Source organism: Sus scrofa, chromosome 6, assembly GCF_000003025.6.
Source record: "Sus scrofa isolate TJ Tabasco breed Duroc chromosome 6, Sscrofa11.1, whole genome shotgun sequence".
NCBI lineage: Eukaryota > Metazoa > Chordata > Mammalia > Artiodactyla > Suidae > Sus > Sus scrofa.
The window spans coordinates 103,639,696-103,661,014 of NC_010448.4; the positions used below are offsets into that span (position 1 = coordinate 103,639,696).

The window sequence follows — 21,319 nt, forward strand, 5'->3', positions numbered from 1 at the left end:
CTGCACGGCCGGGAGGGGGCGGCGGAGCGCGGCGTCACGTGGCGGGGCGGGGCCTGCGCGCCGCCCGTCTGCCCGCCCGCCGCCGCTTGGCCACTGCCGCCGCCGCCGCCGCGTCCCATTCATGAGGGCCGCCCGGCTCTGCTGCGGCCCAGGCGGCTCCCGAGGCAGCGGCGGCGGCGGGTGCCTGGGCCTCCAACGCGCCCCCGGCCGGCCCCGCCCCCTCGGCCACTCGAGAGCTCGCCCACCCGGGCCGGTCCTCGTCGTTGCCTTCGTCCGACTGCCGCCTGCCCTCGGTTGCCCGCGGGCGCCGGCGCGGGCCGGGAGCCGAGCCGCCGCAGGTAAGCGGGCGCGGGACCGGGGTCCTCGGCGGCGGGCGCCGCGTCTGCACGCTCGAGCAGCTGGGTCTCCAGCTCGGCGCGGGCCGCCCGGGGGAGGCCGAGCCCCCAGCCCGTGCCGCGCCGCGCCGCCGGCGTCAGGGAGACCGAGGGGATCGCAGGGCGGGCTGGGGGGGGTCGGGGCGGGCAGGGAGCCTGGGGGAAATTCGGTGCCCCCGCCGCGCGCCAGCCGAGGGTCACTTCGGACCCCCCCCACCCGGCGTCTGTGGCGCGGAGGTTGGCGCTGCGGCCCAAGACGCTCGGCCTGGCGGGTCCCGGCACGGAAAGCGCCTCGGGAGGCCGCGTCTCCATCCCGCCCCCGGGCCTCGGGGAGGGGGTCCGGCACGTGATCCGCACCGAGGTGGGGGCCGTCAAGTTGCTGTTATTTGTCGGCGGCCGTTCGTTCGGCGGCGTCTCCGCCTGCGGGCTGTAGACCGGATCCTGAGTGTGAGTTGTTTCTCCTCTCAAACCCCCTCCCCTCCGCACGTCTTAGTTTGTAGCGAACGTGTTAAGGTCCATTTGCTGTGAGGGCTTCTTTCTCAACTTCTGACCCGCTGGTCGTGGTATTTTTCCCCCTCGCCCGCACAGATTGAGACTGTTCTCATTGGAAACTGGGGGTGTCGTTTTGATGGCATAATTAATGAAAAACAGGACCAGAAAGATCACCCTTTCAGAAAGTGCTAGAACTCCGAGTATTTGTAAATGTTAAGAATTACTTAAAGCTCCACGCTATTTTAAAATGCACATTTGGGGGATTATTTTTTTCAAACCTTCCCTGCCCACCCCCGCCCCCCACCAGTGAACAAGTGTCTCCTGAATTGGTGTCCAGCCAGGCCCTGTTGGAGCTCTTTGTCCGGTAGAGAGGCTTAGTGTTAGTTACTTGGCCAGGCTAGTTCATAATGCTTTGACCTTAGAAAGTCACGTTTTGAAATGTATTTTGAAGTATTTGCAAGTTATTTAGTGGCCCATAATGGCTTATATGTTGATAGTCTGATACTGATTGTTCTCAGCTGTATTAAGTGCAGCAGATGAAGCTGAGATGGGAGCCGCAGGGGATGGATTCCTGTGATGGGGCCCTCCCTTAGTGCAGCCAGCATCCTCTCTGAATGAAGGGCAGTCAACCTCAGGCCATACTGGGCCAGAGTATAAAAAGCAGGCCCAAGGCCATGTGTGGAAGAATATCTGACAAGAGTGCATGGCCACTTTCCTCCAGTGAAAGGTGCAGTTGGTTGCAATGTTTCAGGCTGAAGTATCTCCAGGCCCCAGTGTTGGTGATGGCATTAGAATCCTGGAAGTGAGAAGGTGGCTTCTGTTTTAATGTTTGAGGGCGTAGTTGCAACAGCAAAGCTTTTATGTTTTAGAGGAACTGGAAATGGGGGCATTTGAAAGCCACTGTTAAGGAGCAAATAATAGGGTCAGCTGGGGCTCTGTGTCCTTTATTGCTGCATTCTTGTAGCGGTAAAGGTACTCATCACCCTGTGTTGTAGTGTAGTTGCAGTTGCAGACGACTGCACTGTGTCCTGCTCTGGGCTGAGTCCTTGAAGGCCAGCCTGGCAGCTGCCAGTACCCAACACAGAGCCAGCTTTGAGAAGATCCTCCACAGAGGTCTGTAGAAGGAAAGTAGGAAGCAGCAGGCATGGTGTCCCTCAGAGTGACCTGCGAGCCAGTGGTACTTCCTGAATGAGTTCACTCGATTCCCAGGGATTGTGAGCTTCCGAAGGCTAATCCTGCCAGTGCCACTCGCTGGACGTGGTTAAGAAGGTTCAGCTAAGCTGACGAGCATTACAGTGAACATTTTGCACTGTTTAGTTTAAATATTAATAACTTAGTTTAAATATAGCTTGGTTCTCTGTGTCAACAGCCATTTCCTCTGGGAGTGCTTCTTTGTGGACGTGTTTCCTTGTATGTAACAGCGCAATGACAAGCTGGACTCTGTCTTGTTAGGAGGTAGATTCCTCTGCCTCCCATGGGTGCTTAGCAACCTGTCAGCAAGTTTTTAAGTCTGACTTAAGTCTGCCCGGCTTTGATTTAAAGCCTTTCCTTTTTGATCGGGCCCCTATGGCTGGGTGGGTATGTGTGTGCACATTGAGCTGCCCATCCATTGCTAGGCAGGAGTTCGGGACCTTTCTTTTGAAAGCCTGTTAGGGGTTTTTTTTTTTATTCCCTTCATTTATAGTAAGTTGTTTTACTTCTGGCTAAGCCCCAGAGTCCTCTGGACCTATCATTGGCCATCTTTATGATGAAACACCTCACAGGTTGGTGTGCAGAACCATCAGTTGGCAGAATCCTGTATAAATTATGTCTCATTGGGAGTTCCCTTTGTGGCTCTGCGGGTTAAGAGTCTGACTGGTATCCATGATGATGCAGGTTCAGTCTCTGGTCTCGCTCAGTGGGTTAAGGATCCAGTGTTGCTGTCCCAAGAACCAGCTTGGATCCTGTGTTGCCCTGGCCATGGTGTAGGCCAGTGGCTGCAGCTCGTCTTCAACCCCTAGCCTGAGAACTTCCATATGCTGCAGGTGCGGCTGTAAAAAGGAAAAATAAACCAAAAAAAAATAAAATAAAATAAAACAGTTAAATTATGTCTCATTAAGCCTTTGAGGATAGTTATTGCATGCTGGAGCAGCAAGCTTTATGCCTCTGTCTTGGTAATAAGGCATTTGAATAAGAAGCTGTCTGGGTGGCTTTGTTGGCTATTAAGTGCTCCACCTTCCTTGTTCATTCTTTAGGAACACACTATTATCACTCAACACTTTAGGTATATAGGGTCCTGTAGTCTTGAGGATAAAAGAGGAGAGACAGTCGCTCACTCCTGAGGTCCAGATGAAGCCGTAGATGTCTTAGCGGTAAGTGGCAGCTAGTGTGGTGGGGCTGCTGCTCTGCTCCCCTCAGCCATCCCCGCTGACAACAGGAAGCTTGGCCCAGGTGCTCTCTCCTTGCTCTGGAACTCTGGGACTGAGGATTCTGCTCTAAATTTCCGTTCTATTAAGAGGGAAGAGAAGGAAAAGAAACTATTAGGAGATACAGTGCTACACTGCAAGACATCAAGTCCCTTAGTGTGGCTTTGGGATTGGAGTGATGATAAGTTATAAATTTTTTTCTTATTTCTCTGACTATAGAATCTTTTTCCTCTAAAGTCTTTGAATGCTAAGTTTCAGTGGTCTTGTTTGTTGATTAGACTGGTGTTAAAATTGTTATAAAGAAATGAGGAAGGAGCCAGAATTCACTTGTAAAGCCTGACACCCTGGCTCCAGCATGAGGGCCTTTTCCTGCCTTCATAGCTCATCTGTACATGGAGGGTGTGGCCTAGAGGCAAGGAGTTTATGTGATTGTTAGGAGTGGGACTTTTTTCTTTTGTCTTTTTTTTTTCCTTGCCTTTTCTAGGGCTGCTTCCGAGGCATATGGAGGTTCCCAGACTAGGGGTCTAATCGGAGCCGTAGCCGCCAGCCTACACCAGAGCCACAGTAACGCTGGATCCGAGCCACGTCTGCAACCTACACCACAGCTCACGGCAACGCCAGATCCTTAATCCACTGAGCAAGGCCAGGGATCGAACCCGAAACCTCATGGTTCCTAGTTGGATTCGTTAACCACTGCACCACAACGGGAACTCTAGGAGTGGGACCTTTTAAAACTGTTGCTTTTTTTTTTTTTTTTTAATTATTTAGGTCAAATAAATAATTTGATAAACTACTTACATGTATATAGGTGGGGGCTGGAAGGTGATCTTTTAAAAATCCACTGGGAATGTGCTGCCTTTTTTTTTTTTTTTTTTTCCTTTTCCTTTTTAGGGCTGCACCCACGGCATATGGAGGTTCCCAGGCTAAGGGTCTATTTGGAGTTGTAGCTTCAGAGGTACGCCACAGTCACAGCAATGGTAGATCTGAGCCATGTCTGCAACCTACGCTATGGCTCACGGCAATGCTGGATCATTAACCCACTGAGTGAGGCCAGGGACCGAACCTCGAGAACCCATGGTTCCTAGTCAGATTCATTTCTGCTGCGCCATGACAGAAACTCCACGTGCTGCCTATTTTTGTTATCTTTGAATCTAGAACTTTGTTATGTACTTTTTTTGTTTGTTTGTTCTGCTTTCTAATTTTTTGGCTGCCCTGTGGCATATGGAGTTCCTGGGTCAGGGATTGTATCCGAGCCACAGTTGTGACCTACGCCGAAGCTGTGACAATGCCCTTAACCCACTATGCTAGGCCAGGGATGGAGCCTGTGTCCCAGGGCTGCAGAGATGCTGCTAATTCCATTGTACCACAGCAGGAACTCCTATGTGGTATTTTTTAATTTTTCTTTTTTAAATTTTTAATTAATTTTTTATTATGCAGTGTGTATGTGTTTCAGCAGTGTCGTATTTTCAACATGAAGCATCCAAATTAGGCTTTTCTACTTTGGAAGAAAGACATTGTCTCACAGAAAAGCACTCTGTGTAATGTCTAGGTAGCTGGAGGATAGCCTTTATCTGACATTTTGGCATATTTGAACAGTTTAGAAACTCTTTACTTCTATAGATTTATGAACAGTAACTTAGTCTGTTTCCTTTATTTAATTTCATATCCTCACTTACTTTTTGTGCCAGTTGTCTTCATTTCGTTGTTTAGTAATATGTGAGTTTGTCTGAACTACTTCAGCTTATTTTTTTCAACCAAGCAGAGTATACATGAAGTTCAAAGTGGTTTATAAATTCTGAGTTGTTTTCAATTTCTAGCATCTTTTTTATCTTTTCCCATTTAAGAATCTACAGTGATCTGTTCTTGCCTTTTTTTGGCAGATCTGAATTTCTCATCTCAGCTCTTTCAGTTCAGTTTTCTCCCAACCATCTTCATCTGCTCCAAACCTTTAATCATCAAGACTCACTTCCCTTGATTAAAGTCAGTTGCAGGAGGCATGCCTCTTACAGGTTTTGGTATTGTTACCATTTTGCTTATTCTGTGCTAATTTTTGGTTGCTCTCAGGTCATCTCTGGCCTTCTTCTAGCTGTTAACTGTAGGAAATGATTGTCTGCTTAGTTTTCAGACACTCCCTGTGGCCACTTTGCCTCCTTCCCTGTCTGTAAAGGTTGAACTGAGGGGAGGCGTAGGGGAGAAATGGAGAGTTGGGTGGAATAAGCAACCAGCCTCAAAGGCTTGTCAGGTTGCAGCAGAGAAAGGACAGTATGAAGAGGAGAGGAAAGACCGTTTAAACATGGGCACCATTGGGTTATGGTCGTGGGGATGGGCTGGGGAGGTTTAAAAGTAGTGTGAAGGGGAAAGGAGAAGGGACAGACCTCCATAGGTTGGTGTGCAGAAGCAATCGGTGAGCTGGAGTGGCTGGAGACCTGTTCGCTGCAGGGCACTGGCACCTTTGAAGGTCTGTTGCACTCTCTCATTGTTTTGATTTTAACTTTTTGGTTACTTGTTAATTTACTTTTTAGATATTTTAAGCAATGTGGTGGGGAGTATAAAGGAACATGGATTTGAAAAGTTTAAGAAACATTATTAAAGACATGTTAATATCTCAAAGAGAAGAGCTACCAGTATCTAGGTTTAAACTAGCTTTGATGGTTATATTTAATTATAAACATTGAACAGAAGCTGAGAACAGGTAAAGCTAAAGATAGGCATATGGTACTAAGTAATCTCTTTGGTGACTGGTTGAATTTCTGCATTTACTTATTTCTGGGCTATAATGGAAGGGATAACATGGTGGGGTTTTTTGGGGTGGGGCAGCATCTGCAGCATGTGGAAGTTCCCAGGCCAGGGATTGAACCCTCGCTATGACAGTGAACCAAGCTAGTCCAGTGACAACACTGGATCCTTAACCTGTGCACAAGGGAACTCCTGTCCCATGTATTTTTAATTCTGTAGTAAGATGTTTCCTTTTTTTATAGAAGTATCATAATTATAAACAAAAAAATTAATTGGTTAATCTGAAATTGAAATCTATCTAAAGGACTTTTTTCAGAGTTCCCGTGTGGCACAGTGGTTAACAAATCTGACTAGAAACCATGAGGTTGCAGGTTCGATCCCTGGCCTTGTTCAGTGGGTTAAGGATCTGGTGTTGCCATGAGCTGTGGTGTAGGTCGCAGACGTGGTTGGGATCCCACATTGCTGTGGCTCTGGTGTAGACCAGTGGCTACAGCTGTGATTAGACCCCTAGCCTGGGAACCTCCACATGCCATGGGAGTGGCCCTAGAAAAGACCCCTCCCCCCCAAAAAAAGACTTTTTTCTACCTCTGAGTAAACTCTTTTCAGTTCATTATGATGTGATGTATTTTTGCTCCTGGCAAGATGCTGGTCGTGGTGTCTTCTTATTCATTCTGAAAGAGGGGTCTGGACTGTGACTAGCTTTTGAAAGATATAAACTCTTTAATATGAAGTCACTTTTAATTTTATTGTATTTTGTATCATTACTACCTATGAGACAGCAAAACCATCAGACAGTTCCTGTGAATGAAGAGCTCTGAATCGGTGCTTCCTGGTAGGGTATGGTGCTTCCCACAGCTGAGTCGTCAACCTGTGGTCCTTGTAATAAAGTGATGTCTGTCTTCTGAACCAATATAAGTCAGGGGATGTTTGGGCTTACCGAAGACCCCTAGGGAGTATACTTTTGTTTGTTTTAGGATTCTATGTGAATATACTTTTTACTTCTTTAGGATTCTACTAGTGATTTTTTTTTTCTTTGTGAAACATTCCAAAGCATCTGCCCACATATTTCTTTAACATCCCTTAACATATTTGGGGTGAATTTCACATACCTTAGTAACCATAGCATCTCTTTACATATGAACTACACAGTTCAAATGGGACTTACTCAGGGAAGCATCACTTAAGAGTAAGCTCTTATAATTTAAAATGTGTATTAAATGCTTTTTGAGAAATAACTCATCTTTTGTTGTAGGGTTTTCTAATTGGCTTAACCAGTTCAAAACAGTTGACTAAGTAACATTATTTTAAAATTTGGAATTTGCTGGGCTTTAATATCTGTCTACTGAGACTCTTTGCCAAATGGTGTTGATGTCTACTTTTTAGAAACAAACTGTTCCTAGGAGGTGTTTAGAGTTGGTAAAGGTTGTCATTATTATTGCCGTTACATGATTGAACACCTTCTTGGGGCAAGCCGTTGTGCTTTACATAAATTATCTCTAGTCACAACTGCCCTGCAAGGTGGAGATAATCCCTTTTTCTGGGTGAAGGCGGTGAGGCTGAAAGAGGTTTGCCAAAGGCACGCAGCTGTGTGGTAGCCATGTTGCTGCCCAAGGGCTGTGAGGGTCTCCTGCATCTGCTTGACATGCCTGAATCCATTTTAGGGTTTTGTTTTAACCTTATTAGGTAGGACTGGAGGACTTACTGTCAGCAGCTATAAACTGCTAATAGAAGGACAGCACTTGCCGTGTTGGAGCCTTGGTTCTCTGAATCATTTATATGTGCACAATCCGCTGGGAGAAGATTGCAGTGCCTTGGCTACCCTGCTGGGTGCCACGATGGCACAAGGTGGACGATGTGAAGCCCATGTCCCCTGCCTGGCTCTCCATGCTATGAGCGCATTGCTGGACTGAGTCGGGACGGGGCGTCTCACCTGTGGCCCCTCAGGTCTGGCTGAATACTGCTCTCAACTGAGCCGGAGAGGAAGGTGCTACTGCTGAGGGTTGGAGGGAGAACCCAGCTCAGCTGGGCTTCTTGAGACTCGGGGTCAGTATCCAGCATGATCCCATCTTCAGGGCCTTCCCTGGCCCTTAGCCTCTTCCAGACTTGAGCACCCGGCCCCCAGGTCACCTGGCACTGGCCTGAGGTCCATCGAACTCCGTACAGGAAGCTTGACCCACATGCCACTGAAAGTGTTGGCGCTGCCCGGTGTCTGAGTATGGGTGCGAACTTGTGCTTTCTTCAGTAGAGCATTTGACTCACCTGCCAGCAATGTCTGTGGAAGGATTCTCTCTAAAGGAGTTTTACTTACTGTGAATAAATTAATGATTTGGCATTTATCAGCTCTTCAATACAGGGGAACATCTCATTAAACAGAAATAGACGCATAGACCTTCAGGAATTTTTCAAGTTCTTGAATACGCTTCTGGTATTTAGCTTACTGTAATATGGAGATAACAGTACTTCTGATGGGCTAATTCTGTGTATTAAGCCAGAGCCACAAGCCACCCGGAGAACCAGAGGCAGGTGGCAGGCGGGAGACCTAACCAGTGATGTCAATGTCTATAAGCACAGGGCAAAGGGCAAAAAAGGTGAGTGGAACATCCCCCTTGCCCTGAGGTGTATCTGACAGGCTTTTAGGGGAGTTAAGTAAGTCTGCTTGTGTAGAAAGCTGGAGTAGGCAGGGATTGAAAGGGGGTCAGAGGAAGTATCTTGGAGAGAGCCTCTCTGCTCACTCGTCTTTAGCATGAAAGTATGATGTTTAGTTGAAAGATGTTTCTGCCCAAAAATAGGACTGCTTCCTGTGCTTAGAATTTCTTCCTTGACCCAGAACTTTTGTCTTTATCATGTCAAAATAGGAAATGGACTTTTGTAAATCAGCGATTTTGTATGTCTTATGCACAACATGTGTTTACAGATTTAAGTCTTGTGACTTTTGCCATTATTTTATCTCTGGCTATATGAATTTTACCGTCCCCGCCTGTGGGTAGAGCTTTATCCGTGTATCTAGAAAGCGGAGCTGTCTTCTATACCTAGTGTATATAGTGCAGATGAATGCTTAACTAGGAGAATAAAGTCTGCTGCTGACTAGTTCATAAAGTCTCTAAGTAATTAACATTTTTCTCCAAGGCTCTAATCATTTCATTAAAATTTCCTTAGATTATAAAACTACATGAAATTTTATTCCCTAGGAGTTGAAAAATACTAATATACCCTGTATTGATTGTTTTGAGAGCTGATTTTTTTTTTTTTTTTAATGTTCTGAATATCCTTTTAAATACTGGCTAAATCTTTTGCTGGTATTCTTGCCATAGAATGGAAAAGGGCTTTTGTGTTAGGACATTTCCCTGCCCCAAGTCAGTTAACTAGATAATTTAATGGGAACTTCGCTGTATTTAAATTTCCTAGTTTGTTTGTTTGGTCTTGTTAATGAGACATACCTAAGTGGATCACAGGTGCTAAGGTTGAGAGTAGGAAAAAGAGCTTTTCCTAATTAAAAGCAGAACAAAACAAATCCCACAGTTGTTCATATTTGCTTGGTGTTTGTTTTTTTTTTCTCTAGTAGTTTTCATTCCTCTGAATAGGATTCTTTTTTATAAGGCTGCATCACATAAGAGTTCTCTTCATATTAAATTTTTTAAGTATTTTTTTTATAAAGTTTAAAAATTCGAAGAGTACTATGAGGTGTATAGTGAAAAACACCGTCTCTTCCTCCCTGCTGATCACTGCTCCCTAGAAGCAGCTCCTTTCAACTCTTTGCGCCTGTTTCTCGCGGGACTTGGTTCCACGTCCACAGGCCTGCGCTGCGGGAGTGTGGGCTGGGATTTTAGGTGTTCCCTGTGGATTTCCTGGCACACCATGAGGGTTCATCTCACACAGGTGTCCTTGCCTCCCAGTAGAATCGTATCCTAATTTATTTTCAGAATGTTCAGTGTTGATGTTTTTGTGACTAAATATTGTTCAGAACGAAGATTTTATTCTTCGCCAATTCAGATCTTTGTTTTCTCTGGAGTTAATTGTTCTTTTGGCCTGTGTTTCTTGGTACCAGTCCCATGTGCAGCCCCCGACTGGCACCTGGGCCCCGGCCTCCGACAGGGCTCCCCAGCCCCCACACCCGACCCCGCTGACCTCTCCGCAGCTTCTCTCCTCCCAGCGGCTTCCTCATCTTGGTGGGCACGTCCTGCACTTTTCAAGGACAGGTTCACAGAGGGTCACTTCTGTGAGATTGTGGGGTCTGGATGTCTGCTCTAGCCTCCTACTTGGTTGTAGGCTGGCTGTAGAATGCTAGAGAGGAAGTAATTTTTCCCTTAGTGTTGTGAATTGTTACTTTTGAGAAATCACTTTTCTTGAGAAGCCGCAAGCTTTTAAATTCCTGTTTCTGTCCCTCTCCGTCTTCCCTTCTCCCAGGTGCTTTCAGTACTTTTACTTTCTCTCCTTAAAGCCCCTCAACCTCTGGATGAGGTGATTGTCTGTTACCTGCAGCTTTGGTCACCTGACAGCCTGGGTCAGGGAGTCACGGGTTCCCTTGGCATGAACCCGCAGCCTGGCCTTGTCCTGCCTGCTCGTGCTTGGCTGGTGGGTCGGTGTGTCTGGGGGTCTGTAGATCTGTGCGTCGGGCACATCTCAAGCCAGTGAGGCCTCAGGGGCAGAGGCCTGGGGAAGAGTCACTGCAGCCAGGTGCCCCCTGCTTGGTGTGGCCTTGCCCTTTGCCCCCAAAGAAATGACAGGGCTTTCTGGCACAGCCGCCGTGGCTGCAGCACAGCATGAGGATGCTTCTGTTCTTTGTGCTGGGCATCCAGTGGGAACTTTCATTTTGGAAAATCATGTCTTTGGGAAATTTTCACCTGGTTGTTGATGTTTTTGGCGTTATCTCCACCAGTGAGGGCTTGGAGTACTTGTAACTTTCTAGGCCTCTTTTTTTTCCTCCATCCATGTTTCATCTTTCAAAAACTTGGACTTTTTTCATTGTCTCTAGCCATTCTCTTTGTACCTGCTAGTTATTCCTTTTTTATTTCTTTTGTGTTAGTGGGTGGGTTCGTTTGTGAAGGCTGCGGTAACAACACACCACAAACTGGTGGAATAAACCAAAGGTTCTGGAGGCTGGAAGTCTGAGATCCAGGTGTCGACAAGGCTGCTTCTTTGAGGGCTGCCTCCCCGGTAGCTGGCAGTCTCAGCATTTCTTGGCTTGTAGGTGCAGCACTTTGATCTCTACCTTGCATTCACATGGCACTCTGTGTGCCTGCACATGTGTCTGTCTTGGTCCAGGTTTCCCCTTTTTATGAGGAAGCTGGTCATACTGGTTTAGGGCCCACCCTAATGACCTCATTTTAGCTCAGTTACCTCTGTAAAGATCCTTTTTCCAAATAAGGTTATGTTCTGAGGTATTGAGGGTTTAAACCTCAACTTTTCATTTGGGGGCACAGTTCAAGAGTGAATTTCAAGAGGGAATAGTGTGTAACACCCTCTCTGTTCACAGAATGTCTAGTTATTGTAACATTTTACAAGATGCTTTTAGGCACATCTGTCTTCACTGAAGATCAGAAAGCTACTCTCAGGATGCAATTTTAGATTACAACTGGAGATTTTTGTTCAGGCTGTGAGACTGCTAAAATTTCCACTAGTTTCCTGAATATTTTATTATTTAGTGTCTGAGTCACCTCATTTTGTACTGTTGCTTTCTTTCTGAAACAGTTTGAAGGTGGGCAGAATGCCTAAAGAGCAAACAGTCTCGTGAAGAAGTAAACCCTTAGGCTGACCAGCAGAGCCACATGAACATCCTGGAGTTTTGGTTTTTTAAAATTCCGTCATATATTTTCTTGTTTGGGGCTCCCCAATCTTTTAACCTAAAGTAGCCCCCTCCTGCCTTTCCTCCGTTACCCTCTTAAATTTCCTTCATCAGTAATTTTTGTTTGTGGTCTCCCTCCCTCCCTCCTGAGGGTTGGCTTCTAAGTGCTGGGGGCAGGTACCAGCCAAGTTCACTGCCCGATTCCAGCTCAGAGCAGTGCTTGGCACATCACAGTGGCTGCAGCTTTTAAACACATTGACGTATGAAATGGTTTATTTTCCAACATTGCAGATGTGGCTTTACAGCCTCGCTGTTGTTCATATCAATGTAGCTTGGTGAGCAGGCGCTGGTGGAGCCTTACCTGGCGTTTGTTTTGCTTAGCTATGTAAAACCAGGGCCCAGCCCAGCACAGAATGTCCTCCCAGAGCCTGGAAAGGGATGTCCCCCTCCTCCAATTTCTGCTGGGGCCCTAGTAGGTGCCAAGCTAAGTAAGGCAGGACATGAAATTCAGGCTGTGTTTTAACTGGCGTGGGTTGGAGGGAGCTCCTCCCATCTTCCCAGGACCCTCTGCAAGTGCCAATCTGGGGTGCCTGGAGCTGGGCTCTCTGCACAAGGGTCCACGTTCCTGTGCCCTGGCCCATCTTTTAAGCTGAGACAGGAAAAAGTGGTGAGCTTGTGCTGCCTGATCTAAAAGCCTTCCCTCCAAGAAACGGGGGCTGCATTCCTGAGAGTTAACTGCAACTGCTTAGAGCTGTGAAAAACTGTTCTGGGAGCTGGGGAATTCTGTCACCTATGGCCAGGAGTTAAGTAAGCTGATGGACAAGTGCCTGTTTCCTTCTTGTGTAGCTGGTAGTGAGGGAAGACCCTGCTCTTTGCCTATGGGAGTCAATGCCAGGAGATTGAGGCCACAAATGAGGTTGGTAGAATTGATGCAGCAGGGGTCACCTTTAACTAGATCTGTGGCACAGTAACTCTTGATTTCCTCGTGGCTCCCTGGAGGGTCTGGCACCATCACTTGGCATCCTCATGGTGACCCCCAAAGTGGTTGCTGTAGCTTTGACCTCACTAATTCCTTTGGATTTCAATTTGGTGTATCAATTGTAGATTTTTGGCTTGCAGTTATTCTGAAGTTTTGATATAAGAGTCTATATGTATGTGAGAGTGTTTTAAGTTGTTGTTCTCTTAATTGCAAGTTCATTTCCAGTGTCCTGCATTTGTACCCACCTCTTCTCATGATTTCTGATTTTGGTGGTATAATTGTGCATGGATGATTTCATGTCTTTACTGTATATATACCTTTACTGGTGAGCCTTGTCATTTGTGGAATTTTTGTTTCCTGTTGCTGTCTTTTCTGCCTAGAGAAGTTCCTTTAGTATTTGTTGTAAGGCTGGTTTAGTGTTGCTGAATTCTCTCAACTTTTGCTTATCTGTGAAGGTTTTGCTCTCTCCTTCAAATCTGAATGAGAGCCTTGCTGGGTAAAGGAATCTTGATTGGAGGTTTTTCCTTTCATCACATGAAGCATATCATGCCACTCCCTTCTCGCCTGCAGAGCTTCTGGTGAAAAATATGCCGATAACCTTATTGGGGTACCCTTGTATGTTACTTGTTTCTTTTCCCTAGCTGCTTTCAAGATTTTCTCTTTGTCTTTAATTTTGGTCAGTTTGATTAATATGTGTCTCAGTGTATTCCTCCTTGGGTTTATTTTGTATCGTACTTGTTGAGCTTCCTGGATTTGAGTGAGTGGTTTCTTTCCCATGTTAGGGAAGTTTTCAGCTATTATCTCTTGGAATATTTTTTCTGTCCCCTTCTCTCTCTCTTCTCCTTGTGACACCCCTATAATACGGATGTTGGTGTGTTTCATGTTGTCCCAGAGTTCTCTGAGACTCTCTTCATTTGTTTTCAATCTTTTTTCTGTTCCACATCCATAATTTCCATTAATCTGTCCTCCACCTCACTTATTTGTTGTTCTGCCTCCTGTATTCTGCTGTTAGCTGCTTCTGGTGAATTTTTTATTTTGGTTACTGTATTTTGCATCTCTTGTTTAAGTTTTATATCTTGTATCTCTTTCATCAGTGTTTCCTGTAAGTTATCCATCTTTGCCTCCAGTTTATTTCCAATGTCTTGCATCATCTTCAGCATCAACAATTTAAAGTCTTTTTCCTGGAAGCTAAGAATCTCCTCCTCACTTAGCTTATTTTCTGGGGTTTTTTCTTTCTCCCTCGTCTGAGTTATAGTCCTCTGTCTTTTCATTTTTATAGGTTTTGGTGTGGTGACCTTCTTAAAGATAGAAGAGTTGTAGCCTCTGCCCCCCTGTGGTTGAAGTCAGTATGGGGGCTTGGTGTAGGCTTTCTGATGGGAGGGACTGATGCCTGCCTGGTAGGTGGAGCTGATTCTAATCCCTCTGGTGGGTGGGGCTTAGTCTCTGGATGGGATTAGAGGCGGCTGTGTGCCTGAGGGGTCTTTAGGGAGCCTGTTTACTGAGAGGCGGGGCTGTGATCCCACCTGGATTGTTGTTTGGCCTGGGGCTTCTCAGCAGCTGACTGACAAAGGGTGGGGCCAGATTTTCCCCAAATGGCTACCTCCAGAGAAAGGCAGGCTGCTGAATATTGCTGAGAGCTTTGCCTTCAATGTCCTTCCCTCACAAGCCACATTCACCCCTGTTTTCCCAGGATGTCCTCCAAGAACTGCGGTCAGGTTTGACCCAGATTCCTATGGAGACCTCCCTCTGCCCTGGGACCCAGTGCACGTGAAAGTCCGTGTGCGCCTTTTTTTTTTTTTGTTTTTATTTATTTATTTATTTATTTATTTATTTATTTATTTATTTATTGTCTTTTTTGTTGTTGTTGTTGCTATTTCTTGGGCCGCTCCCGCGGCATATGGAGGTTCCCAGGCTAGGGGTTGAATCGGAGCTGTAGCCACCGGCCTACGCCAGAGCCACAGCAACGCAGGATCCGAGCCGCGTCTGCAACCTACACCACAGCTCACGGCAACGCCGGATCGTTAACCCACTGAGCAAGGGCAGGGACCGAACCCGCAACCTCATGGTTCCTAGTCGGATTCGTTAACCACTGCGCCACGACGGGAACTCCCCGTGTGCGCCTTTTAAGAATGGGGTCTCTCTTTCCCCCAGTCCTGTGGAGCTCCTGTGCACAAGCCCCACTGACCTTCAATGCCAGATGCTCTGGGGCTCTTTCTCCCTGTGCTAGATCCCCACACATGAGAGTTTGATGTGTGGCTCAGAACTCTCACTCCTGTAGGTGAGTCTTTGTGAACCAGTTTTGAGTCTGTGGAGCTTCCCACCCGGGAGGTATGGGGTTGTTTATATCACGAAATCGCCTCTCCTACCTCTTGATGTGGCCTCCTCTTTTTCTTCTGGAGTAGGGTATCTTTTTTTAAGGTTTCTGGTCCATTTGAGTGGAGATTGCTCAGCCTTTGTTGTTTTTAGGAGAGAAGTTGAGCTCCAGTTCTTTTATTCTGCCATCTTAATCCGGAATGGATTTCAATTTGGTTTAGAAAATTTAAGCCTCCCTCAATAAAATGGGCATATTCATGAATTAATGGCTCTGACAGCTCTTATGAAAAAGATTGCAATCAGCTTTGGAGTTGTAGCAGATTTGGAGAACTTGGTGTCTGGGGCAAAGTCTTGTAGAATCAAGGGCGCTTTCAGTGTGTACCTGTGGGGAAGGGGAAATGGGATATGGTTCTGTTGTACGGGGAGGGGGTGTGTGTATGATATTTGCTAGATAGATACATACTTGTCTACGTTGTCCTGGGATGTGAGTAAATGGTCATTTCTTTCCTTCAGCCTCGCGATGCCTGCTGAGCTAGGGGTGATGGGGTGGTGATAATTGACCAGCACTCTGCATGATTAAAAACACTGCTGTTTAAATAACAGATGCAGTATGTTGTAAATAGGTCTGAAGTTGGAGTTCCCATCATGGTGCAGTGGAAGTGAATCGACTAGGAACTACGAGGTTGAGGGTTTGATCCCTGGCCTCACTCAGGATCTGGTGTTGCCGTGAGCTGTGGTGTGCTTCACAGATGAGGCTCGGATCTGGCGTTGCTGTGGCTGTGTTGTAGGCCGGCAGCTGTAGCACCGATTGGACCCCTAGCCTAGGAACCTTCATATGCCATGGGTGTGGCCCTAAAAAGCAAGAAAACAATAAGTCTGAAGTTTCCCCATAAGGTATGATTTCCTCACTTTCTTCAGTTTTGTACCCCGTTACAAATGGATGATAAGGGATATGTCCATATTCCTATTAAAAATGTAACTGAAGGAACTAAAGATGTGTGTGGTCAGATGCACATTGCCCACTGTAGTGGTGGTATGTGCATTTCGGGAATGCTGTCAATCTCAGAAACATTTTAGAACTCCTCTTCCTTTCACAGTTGCTTTCTGTCTTGAAATATATCCTTTTATACTCAGTGGTGGAGCGTAAAATGGGAAGGTTAGGTGTTTGGAAGTAGCCCGAAGTCCTTCAGGGCCACATGCGGTGGATCGGGCAGGTCAGGGATGGGCCGTACCTACTTTTGTACCATTTGCAAGTTGTGACTGCACAGTAATGATACTGCTTTTAATGCTGTGTAGCACCTAAATTTAAAGGTAGCTCCTTCAGAGAAAAAGAGTACTAATAACATGCCAGATAGGCTGTACATCTTTAATCTGTTGTATAGCCCTTGGCGGTGGTTAATTTAAAGGGCAGCATTCATCTTAAATAGAGTTAGGTGGCGTGTCAGTGTGACAAAGAGGTTTTTACACGGAACTTGGAAGAAGGAAATGCCCTGGGCAAGATGTGTCCTGGGAGGTTGGTCTGATTGGACACAGGGAGTGGGGGGTGGAGGGGAGTCTTCAGGTCTGGGAGTAGCTGGATCCCATGGTTTTTAACTGAAAACCCTTCCCTGCACCTCTAGGGCTCATCTGACCCATGTCAGTCCTAATTTGGCTCTTTGGGGCTGGAATGTGAATTAGAGTCCTACTATTTGTACAAATAGGCTGAAGAGCAGAAGAGCAGACCTCGTTCAGAAGGGCCTTAGGGAATGGGAAGTGGTTTGGGAAGCTCAAACAGAGAAAAAGCTGTTGATTGAAGTTGGAATTAGATCATAAGTCATTTGTGTTCTTTTCTATGTCCCTCACTAGTGAGCCCTTGGATGGCAGGGACCCTGGCCCAACAGTCGTTCAGCAGGCACCTGAGTGGCACAGGTCTGGAGGCTTTTCAATACAGATCTTCCTCGACTTAGTGACGGGGTTCCATCCCGAGTTGCAAATATCCTAAGTCGAAAACAAGCTCCAGATCCTGGGGCTGACTGGGAGCTGGAGCTGCCTGCCTCTGTCCTGTGTCAGGAGAGAGGATCGCAGGGCCCCACTGGCCCATGGGAGACCAAACTTGAAAATGCCAAGTGTGGTCGCTACTGAAGGCGTCTCACTTTCACACTGTTAAAAAGTTGAAAAATCAAAAGTTGAGTCATCCTAAAGAAAAACTACAAGTTGACTGAAGCTCAAGATGGTTAAGTGCCAGGGTACTTGGTAAAGAGGTGGAGCTGTCATTTTTAAACTCAGTCTAAGTTCAGAGCCCAGGATGGCTATCTGCCTGGCCCACTGCTAACCAGAACTGGTGTTTAAATATAGGGCCCCACGCTATCTAAGCCTGTGGTTCCCAACTGGAAGAATTCTGCTTCCGGGGGACACTCAGAAACGGTGGAGGCGTGTTTGCTTGTCACAGCTGGGAGACTCCGCTGGCATCAAGTGGTGGTGGTGGGTGTACAGGGTGCTGCACCCTCCACACATGTCCTCAGTCCTTTTCTGTGGTGGTGGTGTTGCTCTTGTTAATAGCCAGCTTAGTGGGTATGAAGTCATATCTCCTTCTGGTTTTGATTTGCATTTCTTTCATGATTAATGATGTTGAGCATCTTTTCATGTACTAATTGGCCATCATATATTTTCTTCAGAGAGATACTTATTCCAGCCTTTACCCATATTTTAATTCGGTTGCTTTTTTGTTGTTGAGTTGTAAAAATTCTTTACTTATTCTGAAGGTGAACCTTATTAGATATGATTTACAGATATCTTCTCACATTCTATAGGTTGTCTTTTCACTTTCTTGATAAGGTCCTTTGATGCAGGAAAAAAAGTTTTAAATTTTGATGAATCTAATTTATCTTATGTTTTGTAGTTATATCTAGGAACCATTAAGACTTTCATGGTTTTAGCCCTTTATGTTTGGGTCTTTGATCCATTTTTAGCTAATTTTTCTATGTATCATGTCTTATACATTGGGTCTTTTGTAGATATAAACACCAACGGTGTGGATCAACACAGAGACTCTGGAATCAGAGTTGTCTCTGCACCATGTGTGGAAGACACTCTGTTCCCATGGAGTGGACTTGGCACCCTTGTCAAAAATCAACTGGCCATGGTTGTTTGGGTTTCTTTCCGGAATCTCCCCTCTATTCCATTGGTCTGTGTGTGTGTCTTCATGCCAGTATCACAGTTTTGATTACTCTAGCTTTTTATAATAAATTTTGGAATCAGGAACTTTGTTCTTCATGTTCATAGTGGCCTCTCACAATTCCGTGTCAATTTGAGGATTGGCTTTCTGTTTCTGTAGGGGAAAAAAAAATCTGTTGGGATTTTGATGGGGATTGCATTGAATCTGTAGATTGCTTTGGGTAGTATTGACATCTTAACAATATCAAGTCTTTGTATCTAGGAACACCAGGTATATTCCTCTTTACTTTGGTAGTTTTAAATTTTTCTGGCAATGTTCTGTAATTTAAATATGCAGATGTTCACCTCCTTGGCTAAATTTATTCCTAGATATTTTATTCTTTTAGATTTATTGTAGTTGAGATTTTAAAAATACCTAGTACATTAAATTTGAGTTCCAAATTGAGTATTATGTTCTAGAAGTTACTATGGAGACATGTTGAGGTTTGAAACTAGGTGGATTAGGGTTTTGAACCTGGATTTGGTGCATTTAAAAATTGTCTGGTAACTGTGGATATATATAATATATATAATCTCTCTGCGTTGCTCTTTAATCATCAGTAAAATACAAGGATAAAGCAAATCTATCTTTAACAGAAGTTACGTAGATCAGAGATAATGTGGAAAGGACTAGCTCCAGAGTGTGACTCAGAGTTAAATAATGCTGGGGTGCTAGTATTGTTTTCTTGTATGGTTTCAGCGTAAACATGGTTTACCATACAATTTCTCAAGAATGTTTAGCTTATATTACCTTTGTTTGCTTATTTCTTTTCACATCCAGAAGTTTTATGATTAAAGTATGCATTAAAAACTTGAGTATGGGAGTTCCCGTCGTGGCGCAGTGGTTAACGAATCCGACTAGGAACCATGAGGTTGCGGGTTCGATCCCTGGCCTTGCTCAGTGGGTTAACGATCCGGCGTTGCCGTGAGCTGTGATGTAGGCTGCTGACGCGGCTCGGATCCCGCGTTGCTGTGGCTCTGGCGTAGGCTGGTGGCTACAGCTGCGATTCAACCCCTAGCCTGGGAACCTCCATATGCCGCGGGAGCGGCCCAAGAAATAGCAACAACAACAACAACAACAAAAAAAAACAAAAAAAAACTTGAGTATGGCGTTCGCCTTGTGGTGCAGCAGAAACTAATCTGACTAGTGTCTGTGAGGATTCGGGTTTGATCCCTGGCCTCACTCAGTGGGTTAAGACTCTGACGTTGCTGTGAGCTGTGGTGTAGATTGGCAGCTGTAGCTCTGATTCGATCCCTAGCCTAGCCTAGGGTACCTCCCTAAACAAACAAAAAAAAAACTTGAGTAAAATCAAGTTGTTGCAAAGGTTGGTGATTTTTATCCTTAGCCTTACAAAGTATGTTGTGTTCCCATCGTGGTGCAGCAGTTAACGAATCCAACTAGGAACCATGAGGTGGTGGGTTCGATCCCTGGCCTCACTCAGTGGATTAAGGATCTGGCGTTGCTGTGAGCTGTGGTGTAGGTCACAAAGGCGGCTCAGATCCCGAGTTGCTGTGGCTGTGGTGTAGGCCGGTAGCTACAGCTCCAATTGGACCCCTAGCCCGGGAACCTCCATATGCCACAGGTTTGGCCCTAAAAAAAGACAAAACACCAAAATTAATTAATTAATTAAAACAATTTTTTTTTCTTCCGGACTCAAGACACTTTATTTTTGTCTTTTTTTTTTTTTTTTTTTTTTTTTGCCTTTTTTTAGGGCCTTTTTTTAGGATCCGAGCCACATCTGCAACCTACACCACAGCTCACGGCAGCGTTGGATCCTTAACCCACTCAGTGAGGCCGGGGATTGAACCCAAGTCCTTATGGATGCTAATTGGGTTTGTTAACCACTGAGCCACAACGGGAACTCCCAGAAAAATAAATTGTAATAAAACATCACCTGCATTTTTTGTTTCAGTTTTGCTGTGTCCTTAGAAGAGGGGGAACCTTTCTTTTAATGTTGCTGCTTTCAAATGGCTCTGTGATTTCTTGGACCCTGTGTGTGCCCAGATGCAGGGTTTAATTTAGACATATTCCTAGAGTTTAACCTCTCAGTAGCAAAGCTGGCCTGAGGCCTTACCCCCAGTGAAGGGCACAGTTATTCCTGCCGTCTTAGAATCTCCTCCTTCTCTTTGTGTGATGTAAGTGTTGCCACGTGTACATTTGGATACTAATACTACATTCTATATGGAACTTTATGTTGAAGTAGGCAGATTCAGCCTCCTAAAGACAATAAGAATTCTGATCATTTTTGTTTAAATTTCACTGGTTAAATAAAATCTGTTAAGTGATTTAACTGTAGCATTAGAATTACAATCTGTTAACTGACTTAACTCTAAGCACTGTAAAGGTAAGTTCCTTAAGTCATTCTTGTAGCAGTGTGTTTTAGCCATTTTTGCTGTTCGTTTCCTGAAGAACAAATGAACCTGTATACAGGAATATGAAATGCTGTGTACGCTATTGGGGAGGGAAGTCATGTGAACGCAATCAGGTTGAGAAACATGGAAGTTTGAAAAGGAAACAGAAAAAGAAACAGAAACCGGGAGTTCAGGCTGACCACAGAAGCCAGGTGGGGTTTCCAGCCTCCATTGGGAGCCCATTTAAGGCTACATGCTCTCCCTGTCTGTCCTGTGGGGATGGCCCTTAGCAGCACTCAGGGTGATTCTTTGTCAGAATGACCATCCCAGCTGCTCGGGTGGTGTTTTCTTTAAGCCTACTAATATGATAGCAAGCAAATTGTAAGTTAAACACCAACAATATGGTTAAAAGCAGAGGCTCTGGGCAGACCTTGGTTTACATCCTGGCTTCTCTATGTTTAAAGGTGATCTCACTGTTGGTGACAGTTAAGTGTACAGAGGTCATTTGTCAATGTCCTTTGCACACTTGTCTCTTCAAGTCCCAGTGTATTTATCTTTACTTGTATGAATTGTATATATGTGATAGAATTTTTACATTCTCTCCAAGAAACTGCATATCCAAGAGATTATTGCAGAGTTCCTGGCCTCTGAGGACTTAATTATCAGTTTATTATCTAGATGGAAGACGGCAGGA

General features: G+C 45.4%; 1 protein-coding gene across 4 annotated transcripts in view; it reads left to right on the plus strand.

Moving 5' to 3' along the window:
* Window positions 1–21,319, plus strand: part of LPIN2 (lipin 2) — a 102,427-nt gene that overhangs the window by 13,971 nt on the left and 67,137 nt on the right. The window contains exon 1 of one of the 4 annotated variants that reach the window (XM_021093239.1): window positions 10–338. The exons of 1 other annotated variant lie outside the window; for it this stretch is intronic. The gene's annotated coding sequence lies outside the window, so the exon portion shown is untranslated. Of the gene's footprint in view, window positions 1–9; window positions 339–779; window positions 822–21,319 lie in introns of those variants that run through there. 2 more of the 4 variants (XR_002344390.1, XR_002344392.1) reach the window with 2 other exon arrangements.